Here is a 22,267-nt window from a genome sequence, read left to right as displayed (position 1 = left end):
GAATTTCCATTCAACTTCCCCCCACACACACACCAGGATCTGTAAATTCACAACAGGGGGTACGATTTCCAGACCACATCCCTCCACCCACCACAAACCCAACTCACGGTTCAGGTCATTAACTAGTAGCGTTCTGGCTGGCTAAGGGCAGCGCTCTGCAGAGATCTTTGCTGCTTGCCTAGTCCCACCGCCCCCACCCAGCTTTGTGAATCAGTTCAGTGCTGGGTGGGGGCAGGGGATCACATCAAAGTCACCCCAGGTCTTCTAGCACCCTTCTGATCTCTGCTGAGGAATCCTCTTTGCATTACAGGATCCTCAGTAGGGGGAACCCAAAACCACCTAGGACCCTGGGGCAGAGACCTTGCTATTTAGAGATGCACTTCTCACCCCACAGAAGAACCTTTTCCCACTCCTCCCTCAGAGTTCAAACCTCACCGCTCTACAAAAGTCTACGGCTATGTCTACACTACACAGCTTTTAGTGACATGGTTGTGTTGCTACAGCCGTGCTGCTAAAAGTTATGCAGTGTAGCCACTGTTTGTTGGCTCTCCTGCCACCAAAAAACTTCCACCCCCCATAAGCGGCATTTGCGTTGTCGGCAGGAGAGCGCTCTTGCCAACAATACACTGTTCACACTGGCACTTGTCACAACAAAACTTTTGTCTTTCAGTGGAGGGTTGCATTTTAACACCTCTGAAAGACAAAAGTTTTGGTTTTCAATTGCAAGTGTAAACATAATCTAAGTCTGGTACAATTAGGGTGAGAGCCAAGTGCTACTGGTGGACTGTGGGTATGTATGTGTAAATGAGGTGCTCTATAGCTATGCTTTTCCCTTTCCACAAACAGAGGGAACAAGGAGCTCTTTCCACTCTGAAAAAAGAAAAGGAGTTCTTGTGGCACCTTAGAGACTAACAAATTTATTTGAGCATAAGCTTTCGTGAGCTACAGCTCACTTTATCGGATGCATCCGATGAAGTGAGCTGTAGCTCACGAAAGCTTATGCTCAGATAAATTTGTTAGTCTCTAAGGTGCCACAAGTCCTCCTTTTCGTTTTGCGAATACAGACTAACAGGGCTGCTACTCTGAAACCTGTCACTTTCCACTCTGAAGTGTCTGGCGACAGGCTTATGCATGCACAGAGGGCCCTGCAGGATGGGGCCCGAGCTGCTTGGCTCCTACCCTCTTCTGGCTGCAGGTTCTGATTCAACTGGGGAAAGATGGAAGTGGCAGACCCACCCTCTGTCAATCAACCCCTGTGCTTCCCAGCAGGCAAAGAATTAACTCCCTGTTCAGCTCTCCCAGGAGGTGGAAGCCCCAGTGGGGCCCTGGAAGGAAAGGCAAGAAGCAAGCCCAGCCGGTAGCCAGAGGGGAGCAGAACCGCGGAGCTGGTAGAGCTACTGGAGGGCCAGGCTGTTTGCATCATTCATTCTATGTTCAAATACCAGGAGTTTTGACCAGCCAAGGCTATTTCATTGCCCACTCCACCAGCTTCCTCACCTCTGTCCAAACCAGAAACCTCATGATTGTGCTCCCTAGCTTGGCTGGCGAGTCTGCACCAGCCTGCATATCCTCCCTGACGTGAGTTTGCTGCAATAAAAATTCCTGCTGGCCTGTCGAGACATGAAGACCAGACAAAGCCTGAAAGCAGCTTTCCTGCTCTTTAGACCTGAAACCAGACTCTGCTTTTTAAGAGTAAGATAGGACAGATGGGAAATCAGGGATTTCTCCTGCAAACACAGACTGGCCCTGGGGAGGGGAGGACACCTATGACCTTGATATCTAAGTGCCTGAGCACTGGTACAGAAAAAGCCCTAGACAAGTCACAAGTTCTTTTCTCGGTGGTTGCAGATCAGTGTGTGTTATTAGTCTTTTTTGACTCAAATAGTTAGCCAAAATTCAGGGTGTTGCAGGTTGTTTTGGTTAGGAGGAGAAATTGATGGTGGACTCAAGTCATTCTTTGATGCACTCCTGTTTGTTTACCAAGAATGCACAAATTCTTGTTTCTCTGAGCACAGGAGGACTCAAACAGCAGGAGACGGTTCACTTGCTCACAATTCCTAGCCCCTTTCTAGGCAGCACACAACCCAAAAGCTCTCTCTTTCAGCTTTTTCTCAGGGTCATGGGACCAGTGTTTCTGTGGCTGTGTCTGATGCGTCCTCCTCGCTCTACTTCTCTGGTCTTTCTGCCTCTCTTTCACAGACACATAAACCTTCACAAAACAATGGCCAGGGAAACCCCTCCACCCACGTGTGCCTTTGTTTTGGTGGAGGCTGCTGTTGTTTCAGCTCCCTAGTTCCATAAAGGAGTTGAACTGCATCTTGTATTTATTCCAAATGAAGGGTGGAGGTTACACCCACCTGTTTCAACAAGGTTTAACCCAACCCAGAATGTTCTTTCAGCAGCTGCCATTGAAAGCAGGGCTAAACACGGTACAAACACACAAGCGAGACAGCCCATGCCCTGGAGAGCTCAGACAGATAAAGAGTGGGAAGGGAAACAGAGGCACAGAAAGGCACAAAGACTTGCCTAAAGTCATGCAGCAGAACCCAGGGCTCCTGACACCCGCTCCAGCTCCCTCTCCACTAGATCACCCTGCTTCACTCCACGCCACTTGGTGGAACGCTTTGCTGACAAGACAGGGCCTTGCCCGTGCTCAGCCGGTCTGATCTCTCCCAGAAAGGGTTTCCCTCGCTAGCGCCCTGCTGCTGAGAAGGTTCTGCCTCCAGAGAGCCTAACGCTGAGGCTTCCAGGTCCCTCAGCCCCGTGAAGTACCATGGTCGTGGGTGATAAGCCTGTGGGCGATAAGGAAGCCTGCTGAAGGCTTTGTCAATTAGGGCCAACGCTCAGTGCATAGAAATTGGGTAGTGTCCCTTTAAATAGTTTGGGAGGCTTCCCAGTCTTCTATTGCTACAGCTGATAGATAGCTAGACCTGGTAAATCAAAATATACCAGGCCTAACTACCTATGCACACAGCTGCTCTGGGAGGGCTCTGGTGGCTCCAGGAGCAGTAGAGACTCCCAAACCTTGTAAAGGGGTGGATATGACCCAATTCCTGTATACTGCAGCTCTGAATTCAGATGGGGAGTTGAGGGAGCGAGGAGTCGGTATGACAGAAAATCTCCCGTTTTCTCCCTTGCTGACAACATAGAAACTGTCAGACTGTCGAGGATCACGTTCTGCATAGAGATAAATGGTTGAGGCATGTCTGCACAGTCCCCCACCGGCTGGGCACGGTAACCACTGCTAGTAGCCGATAGAAAGAGCTACCAGAAATAGTCTGCCGGACCCGGAGACTGTGCGTTGGCCTATGCTGCGTGTTCGGGAGCATGACCTACCAGCACCTGAGCTAGTACCCATTTACATTGCTGGAGATCTGGAGCAGCCCGCCTGTATCAGCCTCCTGGAAGGAGATGCCGTGAAAAAGCCATTTGCTCCCTCTGTCCAATCCCTTCCCTGAAGCAAGCCAAAGCAAAGATTTGCTATTAGGAGAGCGTGGTGCATCCACAGGACTCACAGATCACTGGGATGCAGGTGGGGAAGCAGGTGGCTCATTCTCAACATTTCCAGATTGGGATTTCCCTCACATTTCGCCAGGATGGAGCTAGGACTGCCTGTCTGTTCAGCAATGTGGGGAGGGCAGGGTCATCGTTACCTTCTGATGCCTGTTCATAACCCCCAGCGTGAGACCCCCCCAGTTTAGGGCCAACACTGGCTTCCCCGTCCCCAAAGTTCTCAGACAAAATATCCCAGGGGCTTGCAAAGTTCCACACCAAAGATGCCCTCCACACAATCTCGCCCCATAACAGAACCCGCCCTGCACCGCAGACCTTTGCCACAGAGGCCTATTGTCAACGTTACCAATGGAAGAACCAAAACAGCGATACCCGGGGATCAGCCAATGTGCCGTTGGTGAGCTGAGAGGAACCAAGCCATCGTAGGCTGGAGTGCCTGGCTCTCAGGAGAGCACGTCGTGGAACACTCTGTGCAATGCTGCTTCTCCGATACACGCAACCGTGAGCCTTTCGCATCTTTATTAAGGCAGAAAGAGGCCTGGTTATGTCTCTTAATGGCTCAAGGCTCCTCAGTCCAAGACCAATGAACCAGCCCGTTACCTGGACAGCCAAGTCAGCTGGGCAGTTGTTGCCTGCTTCCAGGCTAGGAGTCTACGTGCCACTGCTGGAGCTTCCGACTGCAGATGGTGGAACCGGGGATGTTTAGATCAAGGTGTAGGCCAGGTTTTGTGGTCTCACAAAGATTTCTCACCACCATGAGTAGCAGATATCCCAGGAGATCAGCTCCTGGGAGATGGCCATCATCTTGACCTGGACCTGGAAAACAGGCCCCCTTCTGCGTTTGGGCTCACCTCGGAATGAGCATGGGTTCAAACCTGGCCTCCAGCCCCAAAGCATGTGTGGTGTCAAGGCAAAGTTGGGCTGGAGGTTCCCATTCACTATACTCCTAACCAGTAACTGGTCCCAGAGCCTCCCAACTTCAAGGTGCCCATTGGAGCCAACGGCAAAACTCTCCTTGACTTGAAGGAGTCAGGATTACAATGTGCTAGGTCCTGATTTTCCGCCAAGACCATTCCCCATTCCATTTGACTTGTTCTAGCCCACACAATCCCACAATGCAGCCTGGGGCGTGGGCCTGGCAAAGGGGTATGGCTCCCCCCAAATAAATCAGGTGCATAAATCCACCTGGAGTAACAACACCCTTCTTCTTGGGAGCCGGGGAGGTGGGGCAGAGGGCAGAGAAGGTCTGTTTTAAGAGAAACAGAACAACTTCAAACAGGATTTCAGCCGTTTGGAACAACAGGTTAGATCAAGCAGCCAGCTTCACAGGGAAGCACACACAATGGGGATTAGGAGAAACTCTGATCACACGGATGGCCCAGGGCTCTGGTAATGAGATACAGAGCCTTCCGCCTCTGAGCTGCTGGCTTCAACTCAGACCCAGGGCACAATGGCGGAGGGGAAGTTTTCCAAAGATACAGATGGGAGTGGGAGGCACACAACTTTCACTGACTTCCCATGGGAGTTGGACACCTGAAATACCTTTTGTATCCGCAAAAAGAAAAGGAGTACTTGTGGCACTTTAGAGACTAACAAATTTATTTGAGCATAAGCTTTCGTGAGCTACAGCTCACTTCATCGGATGCATTTGGTGGAAAATACAGAGGGGAGATTTATATACATAGAGAACATGAAACAATAGGTGTTACCATACACACTGTAACCAGAGTGATCACTTAAGGTGAGCTATTACTAGCAGGAGAGTTGGGGGAAAAAAACCTTTTGTACCCCTGACAGTGGTTGCAATCAAAAGGCTGTTTTGGGAGGGATTTGGGAAACGCTGGCATTAACTTGATCCCTACGTGACAGACTCAGGGGAGACGCTGATTGGACTAGAGTAGTCCTCGAGGCTGTCCCTCCAGATGGGAGGTGGAGCAGCAGGATTAGGGTGTGGGGACTTGCGACTGCACAATGGAAGAGCCCTTCTCCAATGCTTTCAGTCAGTGTCACAACTCACGTGAGCAAGGATTTGGCTCTTAAGCTGCTTGTTATTATGAGTCATGAGACTATCCATCCCCTGACAAAACCCAGCCACCAATTTGAGCCGATGCCTCCTGCAGCAGTGAGTTGCACAGGTTGTGTGAGAAAATATTACCCCTTTTTTGTTCTAAATTGACCATACCATTGAATGTGGTAAGCATTCAGGAAGGAGCCTACAAAGACCGAGCTGAATGCATACCTATAGGCGACCTGTTGCATAAGAACTACTGAAATGCACTCCTGCCCCCTGAATTGTGGGGATGGTAGCTTTAAGCAGGATGAGTGAGCAGTGTTCTTTCCAAGCTACTTTCACTAGGAGGGAAAGGAATGTGGAGCCAGTTACTTGACGTCTGAACTCAGGAGAGAGAGCAAAGTGTCTGATGCAGGGCCCTGTTAAGACTTGTCTGTGTCTAATGCTTAGCACGCCTCTGGATGCAGAGCACTTTCCAGCCATTCTCACCCTGCTGACCTAGCCATTATTAGACATTTGATTCCTCCTGTTCCCAGAAGGCTGAACTCCTCATCCCTCCCTGTCTGTCCAAACTTTCCAAATACCAGCCACTCTCAGGCAGAGACGGCACCTGGAAAACATCAGCCCAAAAGGTAGAAGCTGTGAGTGACTGAAAACAGCAGGAGAGTGGAATGAAAACAGTTGTGCAACCTTTAATAGCCGCAGAGCCGCCCACTGCAGGGAGAATGGAGGGAGCTGGGATGTGATTACCCAGCATGCAGTTTGGCCAGGATGCCCAGCCTAACAACCCAATGCCCTTGCAAAAATGCATGGTAGGTTCTTTAATGACCACACCTGGCCAGAAGCTCCATTGGACATTTCATCCAAAAGACAGCACCTCCAGAAGAACAGTGCTCCCTAATGCCAGGTTTAGGCACCCACATCACATAGCACGAATATACTTCGGGGATGAGACGGTAAATCGAATTCCCATGACGTGTCCATTTCCCTTAGCCTGTTGCCCCAGCGTGCCCGTCGCTCCTTTGGCACCGACAACAATGCAGGGTTTGTTTAAGCCTGTCAGCGCTGCAGTTATGCAGCGGGGCTAGAGTTTATTCCAGCCAGTGCACCTGGCAACGGTGCCTTAACCTCAGTCATTTGCTTTAAGGAGGCACCATGTCTCCTATTGCTCACCAGCTATCTCCCCATTCTCAGCCTTCTTCTAACTCTGCTCTGGCTGCTGCTGACCTCACTGATGCTCAGAATATCCTGCCCCATGGGGATGGCTTTTTTCCTTCATCTCCTGGGTAAATTCCCACTCCCTGGTGATCCTCCTTCTCCATTCTGTAGCTACATCTATATTTACTGCATCTGTTTTTTGCCATGGAAATGGCTGTCTCAAAATAATCGTTATAGCTTCTCTGCAGGGATCAAAGGGGATAGGGATGGAGAGGGGAATACTGTGTTCTCTTTGTGGATGGATTTAAGGCCTTTCTGCAGTGGGCAGGTGTCTCCCGTAATAGACTCGAGCTCGTTCCCTTGTTGACAGATTCCCAAGAGTGGCAATGGATTGTCTACCACATGGCGCCTTTCAATCAGGGATTGGATGCCTGCCTACAAGAGAGGATCTAGCTCCACCAGCAATTGTAATCATGCTAATCTGGGACTGGGAGAGTCCCATGGTGATGGAGGCCAGCAAGTATAGACAGAGGCAGGAATTATTGGGTGAGGTTCTCCGACCTGTGTTATGCAGGAGGTAGGATTACATGATCATAATGGGTCCTTCTAGCTTTAAAATCTATGACTAAGGGGTCCCTGGAGAATAAAGCCCCTCTTATTCCAAGAGTTGGTCTTTCCTGGCCAGGCCAATGGCCCAGTAGCTGGGGAGAGGGAGTGAGGTGGAGAATGTTTGTTCTACGGCTTTGTATGCCATACCTGCTCTGGGAGATGGTTAGAAGATGTCAGTCTATAAGGCTGGCAACACACCCTGCACAACCACTGAACTCCCTTAAAGAAAAAAATTATTAGCTGAGAATTAGATGGCAGAGTTTCCAATGCTTGCTGACTAAATAGATATGGAGAGACAGACAGAATTTCTGTGTTGTTCAACGTATTCCTTAATGATTTGGAAAAGGGAATGAACAGAGAAATGGCCAAGTTTGCAGAAGATACAAAATTACGCAAGCTAGTTAAGTCCAAAGCTGACTGTCAAGAGTTACAAAGGGATCTCACAAAACTGTGTGACTGGGCAACAAAATGGCAGAGGAAATTCAACATTGATAAGTGCAAAATAATGCACGTTGGAAATAAATAACCCCAGCTACATATATATAATGATGGGTTTGGAATTAGCTGTTACCATTCAAGAAAGAGATCTTGGAGTCACAGTGAATAGTTCTCTAAAAACATCCACTCAATGAACAACAGCAGTCAGAAAGGTTAACAGAATGTTAGGAACTATTAGGAAAGGGATAAAAAGTAAGACAGAAAATATCCTGATGTCACTATATAAATCCAGGATGCACCCACACCTTGAATACTGTGTTCAGCTCTGGTCACCCCATCTCAAAAAGGATTTAGTAGAACCGGCAAAGGTCCAAAGAAGGGCAACAAAGATGATCAAGGGTACGTAACTGCTTTCATATGAGGAAAGGCTAGAAAGATTAAGGCTTTTCAGCTTCCAAAAAAAATGATTGAGGAGGATATGGCAGAGTTCAATAAAATCATGAATGGTGTGAACAAAGAATAGAGAAGTGTTATTTACCCAGTCTCACAACACAAAGAGCCAAGGGGCACCTGATGAAACTAATACATTAATACACCAGGTTTTATACAAACAAGAGGAAGTACTTTTTCACACGTCACTCAGGTTTCAGAGTAGCAGCCGTGTTAGTCTGTATTCGCAAAAAGAAAAGGAGTACTTGTGGCCCCTTAGAGACTAACAAATTTATTAGAGCATAAGCTTTCGTGAGCTACAGCTCACTTCATCGGATGCATTTGGTGGAAAAAACACACCACTCAGTTAACCTTGGAACTCATTGCCATGGCGATGTTGTGATGGCGAAAAGTATAACTAGGTTAAAGAAAGAACAAGGTGAGTTCATGGAGGATAGGTCCATGAATGGCTATTAGCCAAGATGAACAGGGATGCAACTCCATGCTTGGGGCGACACTAAACCACTGATCACCAGAAGCCAGGAGGGGAAGCCAGGGTTGAATGACTCCAACTGCCCGGTTCTGTACACTCCCCCTGAAGCTCTGGTACTGGTCACTGTCAGAGATAGGCTACTGGACTAGATGGACCAGCACAGCCGTTCTTAGGAAGGACTGAGCCTCCAGACACATCATCTCTGCTGCACATGGAGTCAGGAGCACACGTTAGAGCAGGGGTGGCCAACCTGAGCCTGAGAAAGAGCCAGAATTTACCAGTGTACATTGCCAAATTGCCATAGTAATATGTCAGCAGCCCCCCATCAGCTCCCCACACTCCCCCGCTTCCAGCACCTCCCCCTCCTGATCAGCTGATTTGTGGCATGCAGGAGGCTCTGGGGGGGAGGAGGAGGAGAGATGGCCATAGGCGCCAACTCTGTGGGTGCTCTGGGGCTGGATCATCCCTGGGGAAAAATTGGTGGGTGCTCTGCACCCAACGGCAGTTCCCCGCCCCGCCCCCCCAGTTCACCTCCGCTCCACCTCTGCCTCCTCCCCTGAGTGCACCATTGCGTCCTGCTTCTCCCCCTCCCTCCCAGCGCTTGCACCGCGAAACAGCTGTTTCATACGGCAAGCGCTGGGAGGAAGGGGGAAGGAGGAGGAACGCAGCGCGCTCGGGGAAGAGGCAGGGCCGAGGCGGGGATTTGGGGAGGGGTCCAATAGGGGCAGGGAGGGGGTGGAGTCGGGGCGGGGGGGCACGAGTGTTGGGGCCGGGGGTGAGGGCACGGCAGGCTGAGGGGAGGGCACAGGAAGGGGTTGCATCGGGGCAGGACCTGGGCTGGAGCAGGGGGTTGAGCAGTGAGCACCCACGACACATTGGAAAGTTGCCTGTACAAGGAGCCGCATATTAACTTCTGAAGAGCCACATGTGGCTCCGGAGCAACAGGTTGGCCACCCCTGTGTTAGAGGGTTATTTTGGTGGTGGTGGGGTTTGTTCCTTCACCCCCAGAGGCAACTGCTCCCCGATCCTGATGTTACCAGAGGAATACTAAAAAGAGAGATGTTTAAGGGTCACTGCTTCCAAAGCAAGTTCGATTTCCCCGAATTAGGATCTATCACCTATCGTCGCAGTAAAACAAGATACTTAAAGATATTTAAAGGGTGAACTAAAAGGATTTATTAACAAAGAAGATATACAGATATAAACCAGGTATACAGCAATAGAAAACAACTATAAAACAGCTTGGTGGTTTACCAAACAAATGGGCATTAAGCCAGATCCCAACGAGAATAAATGGGCTACCGAACAAATAGTCTTAATGTTCCGGTTAGATAACCAGAGGCTGGGGAACCTCCAGGACCACGCCACCAAGGGATCAGGACCCCCAGATGTCTGGAGCAAGTCACCATCACCGGGTGGATTGCCGGCAGGTGGTTGATGTTCTCCTGAAGAACCGCACGACCCGAACACAGGATCATGGGCTACGTCCTGGGCGGACAGCAACCTGTCACACTACGTCCGTCCCTTATATCCTGTCCTGTTACCAGGCAGATTACTGTGACCCTTTCCTGCTCTTTTTGTCTGAGTTTCCCGCCTTTGCTCAGTTGCTGGGCAGGATTATGTAAACGTTAACCAATCAAAAATGTGACACCACAAAAAGACGGCCAAAACCGAGCACGAAGATAGTGCATCAGAATGGAGGGTAAAAACTTGCCCCGGGATTCCTGCTGCCCCGTGCCTCTCTCGGTGCGTGTGTGCCTGCGACAGCACCCCGGGGGGAAGCCACCCTGGGAAGGATGCTGATGAAGAAGGAGTTGCTGACCCCGAGCGTTGGAGAAATGGGGGGGGCCGTGAGATTAGAGGCAGTGTGTGATCACGTACGGATGCTCTTGGAGCTTCACAGTCCCACCCCTCCTGCAGGGCGAGTGCTGGGGTATAATAGCACCACGTGCGAGTTCCGTCGCAACCTCTCTGTGGTGCTTCTCGTCCCTCGATCTCAAAGCGCTTTACAACGGTGGGCAGGGATCACTAGCCTCATTTTACAGAGGGGGAAACTGAGGCAAAAGGTGACAGACTTGTCCACCATCACGCAGCAGCCCAGTGTCAGAGCGAGGAACAGAGCCTGGTATCCTGCACCCCAGGCCAGTGCTCTACCCACTAGGTCACACTGCCTCTCATGTTATAATGTCGGTAATAACGTTACCTAGAACAAATCAATTTAAAAGGTCATCCTTTTCAGGCCTGCTTCTTTTGAGACAAACCCCTTGGATGCTGCTCTCTCGCCCCCCTGCTGGGGTTGCTTTCTCTCTCTGTGTGTGTGCCATCTGCTGCTCTAATTAGTTCTCATTTCTGGGAACTTTGTTTTCACTGGATTGCTTTGCCACCACGCTGTTCCTGGAGCAGGCCTGCGTGGGAAGGGTGTTTTACACATCGCTGTTCCCATCCAAGCAGCAGTTAAGCAGCATTCTTGGTTTGCTGCAGTGTCGTGTGCTTCAGAGAGACCCCAGAGGAACAGGAGTGGGAGGGAGGGAAGGAGGGAATGGAAATGACCCATGCGCTACTCAGCTGGCAATACAGTGGCTGGCCTTGTGTGTGATGAGTTTGGTGGGTCTCTGCCCAATTCTCTGTGGACAGGTGCTGACATCACCAAATCCAGCCCGCCTGACACGATTGGCCCCTCTCTTGCAGCTTCAACAGAGAGACCCTTTCCCCTGACTCTGAAACTGCCTGTATGATGGGGGCATACACACACCTGGCCCCCGCTCTCACCTGCAGCTTCCTCTGGCCCTGAGAAACACTATGCTGTGGTTGGGCAACTTGGAAACCCAGATGTTACCTGGCCATGGCTGTGAAGGAACACCTGTTTGCTGCAGACAGAGGCAGTGAATGAAGCCCGGAGGAGGTCTGGGCAGGGAATCACAGCTGTTCATCGCATGCCGATCTGGGTAACCTTCCTCCACTGCAAAAATCAATTTGCTCTCTAAAACTGGTCAGGGTAAAGTGCATGTTACAGCTATCATGGAAATGAGCTTAGCCAGTTAGGGAGGACCCCACACACACTATAACCTGCTCACTGGTGTGACCACTTGGTCTGCGTGTGGTCTGAAATCGCAGGCCCCAAGCAGGTGCAGTCAATTGCAGGATCAGCCCTTACTTCGTAATTGGTATTACTTTATACCACACTCCTCCTGCCAGCTACCCCTCTGGCTTAAAGACTGGACTCTTCATGGATTTAGCAGCATAAACGACATACCCTGTAATGAAATAATTATCACATAAGAGAAGAGAGATCACAACCTTGTGCATTAAATGCTGCACATTCACAAGACAAAACCTGAGTGGCTTAATTAAAGAGACACCATCAGGTGAGAGATTATATATTTGAAAAGCCCTTGCCTCTTTTACGAACAGCCACTTAGATTGTTCCAAAGGAGAGAATTTAAAGAGACACCATCCACTTAAATTCAACTCCCATCATTTTGGAAAAGAAAAGTTTTTATAAAAGCCAAAAGCAACACGGTTTTTAAAACATTCCAGTGAAAACGGTCATTTGTATAACAACAAACTCTCCCCCATAGGGACTGAAACACCGAGACTGCAGGGCCAGAGAAATAAAAGTAAATAAAGAACATTTCCAGTGTCAGGGACAACAGGAGAGAGGAATTGCCAGACTGGATCAGCCTCATCATCCATCTTGTTCAATCAGGGGCCGGAACTGGGGGGCCAGAGGGCCATGGTCCCATCACTTTTAAAAGTGGGAGGGCTATGCCCTGCAACTTTTTAGTGGCTGTAAGAGTGAGTGGCTGTAAGGGTGACAGGAGGGAGGGGGCAGAGAAGAGTGAGTAGGGGCAGGGCCTCGGGGAGAAGGGGCAACGTGGGGGCGGGCCTCGGGGGTGGAGGCGGGGCCACGGTTCAGGTGCTGGTGGCTCCCCTACTTTTAGGAAGCTTTTGCCCCTCCTGTGTCCAATACAAAGGCCTGTACCAGGAGCGGGACAATGATGGGGAAACCTGCCTTGGGAATATTTCCTCCTTGGATCCTGAATGTTTTCACTGTTAATCACAGGCGATGTCTCTAGTAGGAGTGCTAGGGTCTAGGAATACCGGTCTACTACACCAGCAAAGCAGACCTAGTGTGGATGGAGCTATGTCATGAAAACTGCACTCTGTAAAGGGCCCCCCTCCACAAGTGAAACAACATATACCAGTAAACGCAGTCATTTGTGAACAAGGGTCTGATGTTCAACCTCTTGGGGGGCGTAGAAAAGAGCAGCTCATTTGGTCTGGAAATAGTCTGTGTTCTCGACCTGAATGTCAGTGCTATTCAGAAATTGGAAAAAACAGACCGAGGCCAAAAAGATCATCTTGCTTTGAAAGGTGTGTAAAGGCTACTGAAGAAACAGAAGCTCTTGGTGATGCTAGGCAGGGCTGTCCTTAGGGTTTATGGGGCCCTATGCATTATTATTATTAAACTGGTGCCCCTACGCCCGACTTGCTCTTAGCAACACAAACATAAGATTATAGTATTGGAAAATTTACCACATGCACTGGATTAAAAACAGCTTAAACAAATGAAGCACACTATAATGCTGATGGACTATATTTGCACTAAAGAAGTAGCACTATGGAAAAAATTCGGATTTATTGACAGAATGATGTGGAGAGTCACAGTTCCCCGCAGAGACCCGACCCCTGTACCCCCTCGCCCCGGCACATCGTGCATGCTGGTGGCTCCGTGCGTACCAACTCCTCCCCTTCCCTCCCAGTGCTTCCGGAGTACCGCAAACAGCTAATTCACAGCGTTCAAGCTCCGGGACGGAGGGAGGGGGCGGAGCAGGGATGGGGTGCGCTCGGGAGAGGAGGCGGGGCAGGGGTGGAAAGAGGTGGGGCAGGGGCTTGGGGGAAGGGGTGGAGTGGGGGCAGGGCCTGGAGTGTAGGTGGGAGGGTAGAGCATCCCTCAGCAAGATGAGAAGTTGGTGCCTATGGCCCTGGTGGTGCCCCAAATTTTCGGGTGCCCTACGCAGCCATGTATACTGCGTATGCCTAAGGAGGCCCTGATGCTAGGAAGGTAGAGTGTGTGAAGAAGTTTGTATGCCCAGTAATTCCTCCACATGAACCTATTTGCTTTAGTAAATGTCTTCCTCCTTTGGAACCTTGCTCCAAGGGACACACAGACTTGGCCACAGTGAGGAATATTGTAGAAAAGTCCATCCAACAGCATCAGTCACAAGGCAAACAGATTCATGTGCACGCTGATGGCACATCAGACAAATCCTTCAAGAAAGGTGGTTGTGGGTGTCTTCATGCAGTGGCCTATTGGAAGGAGAACAAGTTCGGGACATAGCCACTCAAACTATATGGCCAAACTGAAAACTTTCTTCACTGCCCTGCAAGAAATACACAGAGCAGAAATAGAGGTGAATGTCGTGATGTTTGTTAACTTGCAGGTGGCAATCCTCGGTTTCTTTCGGAGAAACCAGAATCCCACCAACAACGCAATTCATAAGAGGACTCAGAAAGCAAGGCAATATGCTGACTTTTCAATGGATTCCATCACAATTTGATGCATATGGGAATGTATAGGGCCCTTCTGGCCTTAAAGTCTGTGAGTCTATGAAGTAGCGGATGGCCAAAACAGGAAGATTGGAAACACTGCTGAAATGACAACGGTTGAGGATATTGACACCCTAAAAAGGGAAATATTAACTGAAATAAACGGTCAGAAGATGGAATTTCCGCCAAGTGATACCAAAGCATCTTGGAAAATAGTATCCACTGTTGCGAGCCTGAGGACAGGGCACACTGCAGGACTGAAAACCAATAGAGATGGAACCAAGACCATCTCTGCATGATGTGTTGGGAGCTGGCTTTGACACCTGCCCACGCTTTTGAATGTAATATTGTAAGGAAAGTGAAGCTTTGCAGATTGGTTACCTTGGAGCAAACCTTTACAAAGGACCCTGGATGAGCTGCCAAATTCATTCTTGAACCTCATGGCCTAATCTGATTATTGTGGGACAAAACAACAACAACAGTGCAATTTTGCCGGTATTACTCTGTCTACACTAGCAGCTTCTGCCAATCAGGCTGTATCAGTCACTCACACTCCTGATTGGCACAGCTATACCAGCAGAAGTCTCCACTATAGATCTGGCCTAAGATGGAGTCAGAGAGCTAGAGAAATACTTTGCACTAGTTTACAATGTATTGTTTTTTTAAGATGACTGTGTCATTGATTGGGAGTGGATGGGTCATTACACAAAGTAAAACTATTTCCCCCATGTTTATTCTCTCCCCCTCACCCCACACTGTTCCTCAGACATTCTTGTCAACTGCTGGAAATGGCCCACCTTGATTATCACTACAAAAGGTTTTCTCCCCCCCTCCCCGCTCTCCGGCTGGTAATAGCTCTTCTTAAGTGATCACTCTCCTTACAGCGTGTATGGTAACACCCATTGTTTCATGTTCTCTGTGTGTGTATATAAATCTCCCCACTGTATTTTCCACCAAATGCATCCGATGAAGTGAGCTGTAGCTCACAAAAGCTTATGCTCAAATAAATTTGTTAGTCTCTAAGGTGCCACAAGTCCTCCTTTTCTTTTTGCGAATACAGACTAACACGGCTGCTACTCTGAAACCTGTCAGATGTTCTTGTTAACTGCTGGAAATGGCCCACCTTGCTTGTCACCATGAAAGGTTTTCCTCCTTTCCCCCCCCCCCCCACTGCTGGTGATGGCTCATCTTAAGTGATCACTCTCCTTACAGTGTGTGTGATAAAACCCATTGTTTCATGTTCTCTGTGTGTATATAAATCTCCACACTGTATTTTCCACCAAATGCATCTGATGAAGTGAGCTGTAGCTCACGAAAGCTTATGCTCAAATAAATTTGTTAGTCTCTAAGGTGCCACAAGTCCTCCTTTTCTTTTTTCAGAATGGAGAGAGGTAAATAGTGGTGGAACAGGGTACCCTGTGCCAGATACTAAGGGCGTGTCTACATGGGAAAGTTATACCAGTATAATTATACCCCGTGTGGACACTCTTAGGCCAGCTTTTTCAGTTTAGTTTATATCCCTTCCACAGTGACATAAGCGACACTAAAAAAAGGCCATTCTTATACCAGAATAAGAGTGTTCACGCAGGGATTGATCCCCATTGGATGGTACTGACTTAAATTCCTCCTGTAGCTTCCACAGGTATAAATGTCCTGTGTAGACAAGCCCCCAGGGCCCCAAACCACAGATACAACAGTGGTAGGCATGGTATAAGAACCCATATAGAATAGAACAGAACAGGGGTTGGGGTCCCATGCAGTACACACTGGATAGAAAATCCCGAAGTAATCCTTGCCCCAGCTGCCTCACTGGGCTTTCGGGAGGGTTGCACCTTTCCCTGTAAGACAATGAGCACTTGTAACCCACTGGTGAGTGTGTTTTATGGGACTCCCCCTCTGGGCCTGATCTACAGGGGTAGGAGTCTGTTCGAAGGTCCCAGTTAGAGAGCTTTGGCTCAAGCTGTAGCTGCTGCTGCTTTTAGCGCTGGAGGTGCCTGGTTCAAACCCTGGTGTGTCGGCCAAAAGGGCACACCTTGTACACTCACAACAGCAAATAGAGGTGATGGGCAGTGAGGGTGCTCAGCACCATGCAGGATCAGGCCTTTGATTGTCTGTGGGGGTTTCTGAGTTCCTCTGATGAAATCTGCAACATCCAGCAAGTGCAAAACGTCATTCAACACGTGAAGTGCGATGCAAGTACGAAGCACTCCTGTTCTCTTTACACATGGAATGAGATCGGTTTGCCTTTCAGGCACCCAGAAACCTAGGTTAAACCCAGCTCCATTGAAACATTTCAATCAACAATATATTCTTTTCCTCCCTGGCTGGCGTTCTAGATGAAGTGTGTAATTATCACACTTTGGCGGCGCAGCAAGACAGTTGCAACTCTGAACTGCAGAGGCAGCTAAGCTCTATCAAGGCAATTAGCGATGCCAGACAGAAAATATTAATGGGATTAAAATAGTATCAGCTCTTCTATAAATAACACTAACTGACTGCTCCAGCCCTTGCCTTATGTTCTCCTGTGTACTGATGCACTTCTGTAGTGTTTCAAAAGCAGGGACAGGGCTTGCCCTGAGCAGGGTTCATTGCACAGGGGATCATACGATGCCAAGGTAGGTTTAAAAAAAGAAACAAAGAGGTTCATTAGAAGTAAAACCCAGCAGGCAAAGCCGCCTCAGTCTGGTAGGATTTTCGACAGGAACAAGGCGGCTGAAAGTGCACAAATGTCAGGCTCCTGCTGCTAGACTCCTTTCCCTTTCCAGAGTTACCGCAGCCGAATGTAGAAAGCAGGGAGTTGTTTGTAAATTAAGCTGTTATGCAGCAAAGGTCCTTTTGTTGGCATTAGCACACACGTGTGTAACGCAGACAGACCCTGGGCGTCGGGATTGAACCTGGGATCTCTGAAGCTTAGTGTATGAGCCTCTACTGCATGAGCTAAGAGCCATGTGACTCTTAGCTAACGCTGTAGCAGACTCATTAATCTCTAAGTAGTCTAGGTGCCACTAGAGGGGGACAGAGCACCACACCCAGCAGGCATGGGTTACACTGTGTGCGCACACACACACACACACACACACACGTTCTAATTGCAAGTAATCTGCAGGGGGTGTGTGTGAATTTTTCATTAAAACCAGGACATTTCTTTATGCATGCCCATGCAAACAAATCCATCAGCCAATCAGAATGGAGACATTCAATCTGGCCATATTGGTTGGCTTGCCAGTTGTTGCTGTTTGGTTGTGATATATACGAGAAAGGGGCCCTTCTCTCCTGGCTATGCAGCTTCTGAGACTAAATGAACACTCATCATGAATTTAGATTCAATCATTGAGAAAGACCCCTGATCTAGCCCCCGGCAGTGCAGAGGATAAAGCAATACAGGGTGGTGTCACACATTAGTTACTGATCCACACTGTGGATGGGAAGCAGAAACCAGGATAATAATTTTGTATAACATCTCTGTGACCCAGGGATGGATTGGTTCCAACTGGCAGTGGGCACAGGGCATGCATAGGGGTTAATAGGGATCTCCGGGTTGGATATCTGCATCATAGTTCACGCAAGTGTGGCACGTGAGGTCTCCACTATGAGCACAATCATTGAGGAATGTATGTATCCATAATCATTAAGGAACTATGTCTCTACACTAAAAATTATGCTCTTAAGATCTTGGAATTAAGGCAGGTCACCAAGCAGTGACAAACCACAGAAGTGTTCCTTTCAGGCAGGAAATAACTAAGACTTATCTCCTTGTATATATTTGTGTATTGTAGGCCTATTTGAATATGGCCCCAGGTGTGAATTAAGCAACTGCAAAATCTATGAGAGAGGAAATCTATAGGAAGAAACAAAGAGCGGCGGGGTGTCCTGTTTATAAGCAAAGACCTCAGATTATTCTGGTATAACTTGGAGTGCAATGGGACACTCTGAATCCTTACGTAGAGGCAAACTGAGAGAACACATGTCTCATGAAAGAAGGGTCCCAGCCAGCCCATCTGTAAAGCACTGCAAGGATTTTGAGTGAGCAATACTTGGTTAGACAGATGATTATCTGGTTAATTAACTCTACGTTCTGGGATGTGTGTTATGATTTTATTTTATATGTAACTGTGTGCTTCTAATACTTCTACTTGGTATCTCACTTGAACCTCCAGGCTTTGTATGTGATTTCACTATCAACATATCTCAGTGCTGCGTGTTCAGTAGACTGGTGATCTGCGGGGGAATTGGTAAGCTGGGGTGCACTGGTTCTTTGGAACCAGCGCTTTGGTGAATACTGCCAATGTCCCAGGGCTAGACACTCCAGGGAGATTCTTGGATGGCAAGGAGGTTGGGGTGTGCAAATCGCTAACCTGTAGAATGTCATTGAGGCCTGAAAGAGAGGACTTGCATTGCCAGTGGCTAGTGGAGCTGACGCATAGCAGGCACAGACAAAGCTTCCTCACACGAAGGGCAGGGGGTAGTGAGATGCCTCGCAACCCTGGGTACCCTCAGGAGGTGTCACAACCTCCCCAGCTGCTTCCCAGGACAATTTGGCTGCAGAGAGAGAGAGTGGAATCCCAAAGCAGAGAGAAGCAGCATGAGCCAGTGTAAGAATCTGGGCCCATGGGGGATCTAGGCTGCTGACACTTCTGCATTGCCAGCGGGAAGTTCAGGCTCAGTTTCCAATAGGGGAGCCTGTGAAGCTGGATGCTGCAGGAAGTACCACCCCCTGCAGCCCACTCATGGGCCCAGGCTGGTATATAAACCAGGAAGCTGTCATGGGGAATCGTCTGAGCAGCAATGCAGACTTGTTTCTGTTCCAGACCTTGCCGTGCTGTGAACCCCAGATTCTGGCTCCTGTCCCTGGTGTGTCCCCAACTCCACTACTCACCTCCTGCATGCGGCCCAGTGCTGACCCCGGCTTCCTGGCCTCCTGGCCCCAACGCCTCTGCTTGTCTCCTGACCACAAGCTGGTAACTGACCTGTGTTCTCAGACACCCATAACCCGGCCCAGACAGCCTTTGGCCCCCTGCCATTCAGCCCTCCACTGAAGATGGAAGAGGCGGGCGAAGTCATTCATCTGCAGGGGGAGAACCTCGCGTTACAGACCCCTACAGTGTTTGCAACCGAAGCACAGACTGTGCACGAGCCGTTAGCCTGCTCACAGGCCTGAGGGAGGTGGCCAGTGTGCTCAGAGGGAGAAGCAGCCATACGACCTGTCTCAACCCATCACCCGCACAGGCTCCCAGGGTGCTGCTGCCAGACCAGACAAAGGTGGGGTAAGTCATCAGCCTGCTCACTGGAGAAGTGCTCAGCTGGGCTTCCCCCCAGTTGGATGTAGAGCAGCCCGGTGCCCTCCGCCGGGGACACCTTCCTGCTTCCTCTGCAGAGGCTGCCAACCAGAGGCTTTGTCGGGGCAAGAGCCGGCTACCTCCCATGCCCCTCACTTCCGATGGCTTGTGGCTGATGTTGAATGGAATGAGGTGGCCCAACTACCCCAGTTCTGGTGGGGACTCAGGGTGGAGGTAAAAGATGAGCTAGCCCACATTGAAAACTCCACCTGCCTAGAAGCCTGGTGTCTCTAGGTCATTGGTTCCAATCAACCCCAAGTCAGTAGCGACCCAGCCTTGCTCCTGTCCAATGGGCGTCTGGTGGTCTATGTGACCAGAGACATGATGGGTCAGGGGTATGTCAGAAAGCCCACCGTCCTGCATGGCACTTGTGTAACCTCTGGGTGGAGTTTACTTCAGTGCCCTTCTCCAGGGCCTAAAAAACCCAACCCCCATAAAAAAGCACCTGGAGATCCAGAATTCAATCACTAAGGATTGCACAGGGTTCACTTAACCACTTTCAAGTCCGAAAGAAATTAAATTCCTAAGTACCAACTTTCTAAAGTCTTATGATAAAGAAACAAACAACAACAACTTAATCGCTACACCATAGCATGACGGCTGTGTAAGCCACACACATTATCTTCAGTTCTACATAAACAAAGAAAATTAAAATAAATTAAATCTAAAGAGGTCAGTCCCCACAGAAACACAGGGAGAAGAAACTCAAAAGAGTTCCCAAAGCTGAGCTTGAATTCCCCTGAGTCTCAGTTAAGAGTCTTTGATCATGAAATTTATACAGGCTTCGGAATCAAAAGCAACATCTTCCCTCCCCTTGCTTGTAGACATCTTCAGTTGGAATCCATGCAGACTTCTCCTCTGCTGTAACCACTCAGCGAGCTAGTCAGCTAATTAAGTAACCAATCACTCAGTTAAGTATATAGATTAAAAACAAAAAACCCTGCTGCATAATGCTTCCGAGTTAGGAACACTAGCCTGCTTTTTGCATCTGTGCTCAGCTTCTCCCAACTCACACAGGGCACGTGGCCTTTTGCCAAGCAGCTGCCCTGACCACGCGCCCTCCTGGAGTCCGAGTCTAGCTACAGGGGATCTAGTGAGCAGACCCCAAACCACTGCACCTAATTCCGGAAACTTCTGAGTGTGGAGAGCTACTTGTGCACCTGGCCAGCTGCAATGACCCAGACACTGCTCCTTCCTACCCCCACCCCCACCCCAGACCTCCCTATTAGATACGTGGGTTACACCAACATACCCTCCTGTTGGCCAAGAACAAGACGGGTCTCACACAGCCCCCCCTGCTGATCTCTCCAAGGCAGGGAGCAGGTCCATGAGGTGAAGGACACCATGTACCATGGCTGCAAGTGCTGTGTCTGTTCGGTGGATTCAGGGCTCTCATTCCAGCCTCTCTGCCAGCCCTGAAGTGGCCAATTGTTAAGGAGGAAGGATGGCTCAGTAGTTAGAGCACAAGCCTGTGACTTCATTGACCTGGTGCAATGCCCAGGGGTCAGGCAGGTCAAAGGGCAGCCAGCTCTGGGCTAAGCATTCACCCGATAGCCAGAAGATCCAATCCCAGGGTCGGGCGAAGCAGGGTCCAGGTAGTGACTAGCAGACAACAGCTTGTTGCTCAGACAAGGCCAGATAGGAAGTGGGACGTTTATATATATATGGTCACCAGCCAATCAGGGTCAAGCCCATGTGGCCAATCAGGAAGCAGGTGGCAGAACCCTGGAAGCTGGCCCACCCACGTCTGTGAATCCCCTGGTGATGGGATGAGTCAGTGCGGCACAATGGCCAAGGCTGCTTCCCAAGGACCCAGCGGCCCTGGGTATGAGACCAGGGTCCTGACACCCGGCTTTATTGCTCTGCTCTGCCCCAGCCTTCCTGCATGACCCTGGGCCCAGCATAGGCTCCTAACTCCCATTGATTCCTGAGGATGTTAGTAGCCTAAATACCACTGAGGCTGTGTTTTTTACCCTCTCTGCCTCAGTTCCCCATCTGTACAATGGGCGCAACAGCCCAGCCCTGGCTCACAGGGGTGTCATGAGGGTAAATGCATTAATGATTGTGCTATGCTCTGGTACTCTCCCACTTCAGTGGTGGGAGCCAGAGAAGCAGGTCAGATAATTTGTTTAGAGCAACGCCCCGCCCCACTTTTAGATTTCTGTGCCAAGCCCTCTCCAGCAGCATGTAGCTCAACCCTACTGTCCCCTTGCCAGAGATGGGAGCTGGTACATTTATTTAGATGGGAGGAAGTTTTAATTGCAGGTTGCAGCAGTGTAAACACAAACAATAGGAGGCTTAGCGGGATCAAATAACCAGCTGCAGTCAATTGAAACTAAGCTGGCTGTGTAATTAGAGAGTCACTTGTATAGTTATGCAAAAAGCAGCCATGGGGAGCACCACGTTCCAGTGCCCAGGGCTGGAGTGGGAGCGGCCTCTCTGGAGAGCAGATGGGAGAGCTGCTGTTGCAATCACAGCATCTGGGGAAAATTAAGCCTAGCAGTGACTGTCAGGGCTAGTCAGCTCCTCAGATCTCACCCCTTAGCAGGTATGGGCCTGATCACTACCTGGATGGGAGACACAGCCAGGGAAGCTGCAGGAAGTGATGCTGGAGCCACCCCTGTGCCAATGGCCTAGACTGGCACTAGAAGACACAGCACATGACAATTCTACGACCCTGGAGACGAATGATTGCACCTGTCCCAGGGACCAACCCCACCTAAAGGCTGT

The sequence above is a fragment of the Dermochelys coriacea genome, chromosome 7 (genome assembly GCF_009764565.3).
Source record: "Dermochelys coriacea isolate rDerCor1 chromosome 7, rDerCor1.pri.v4, whole genome shotgun sequence".
Classification (NCBI taxonomy): domain Eukaryota; kingdom Metazoa; phylum Chordata; order Testudines; family Dermochelyidae; genus Dermochelys; species Dermochelys coriacea.
Note: the sequence above shows the minus strand (reverse complement) of the source record.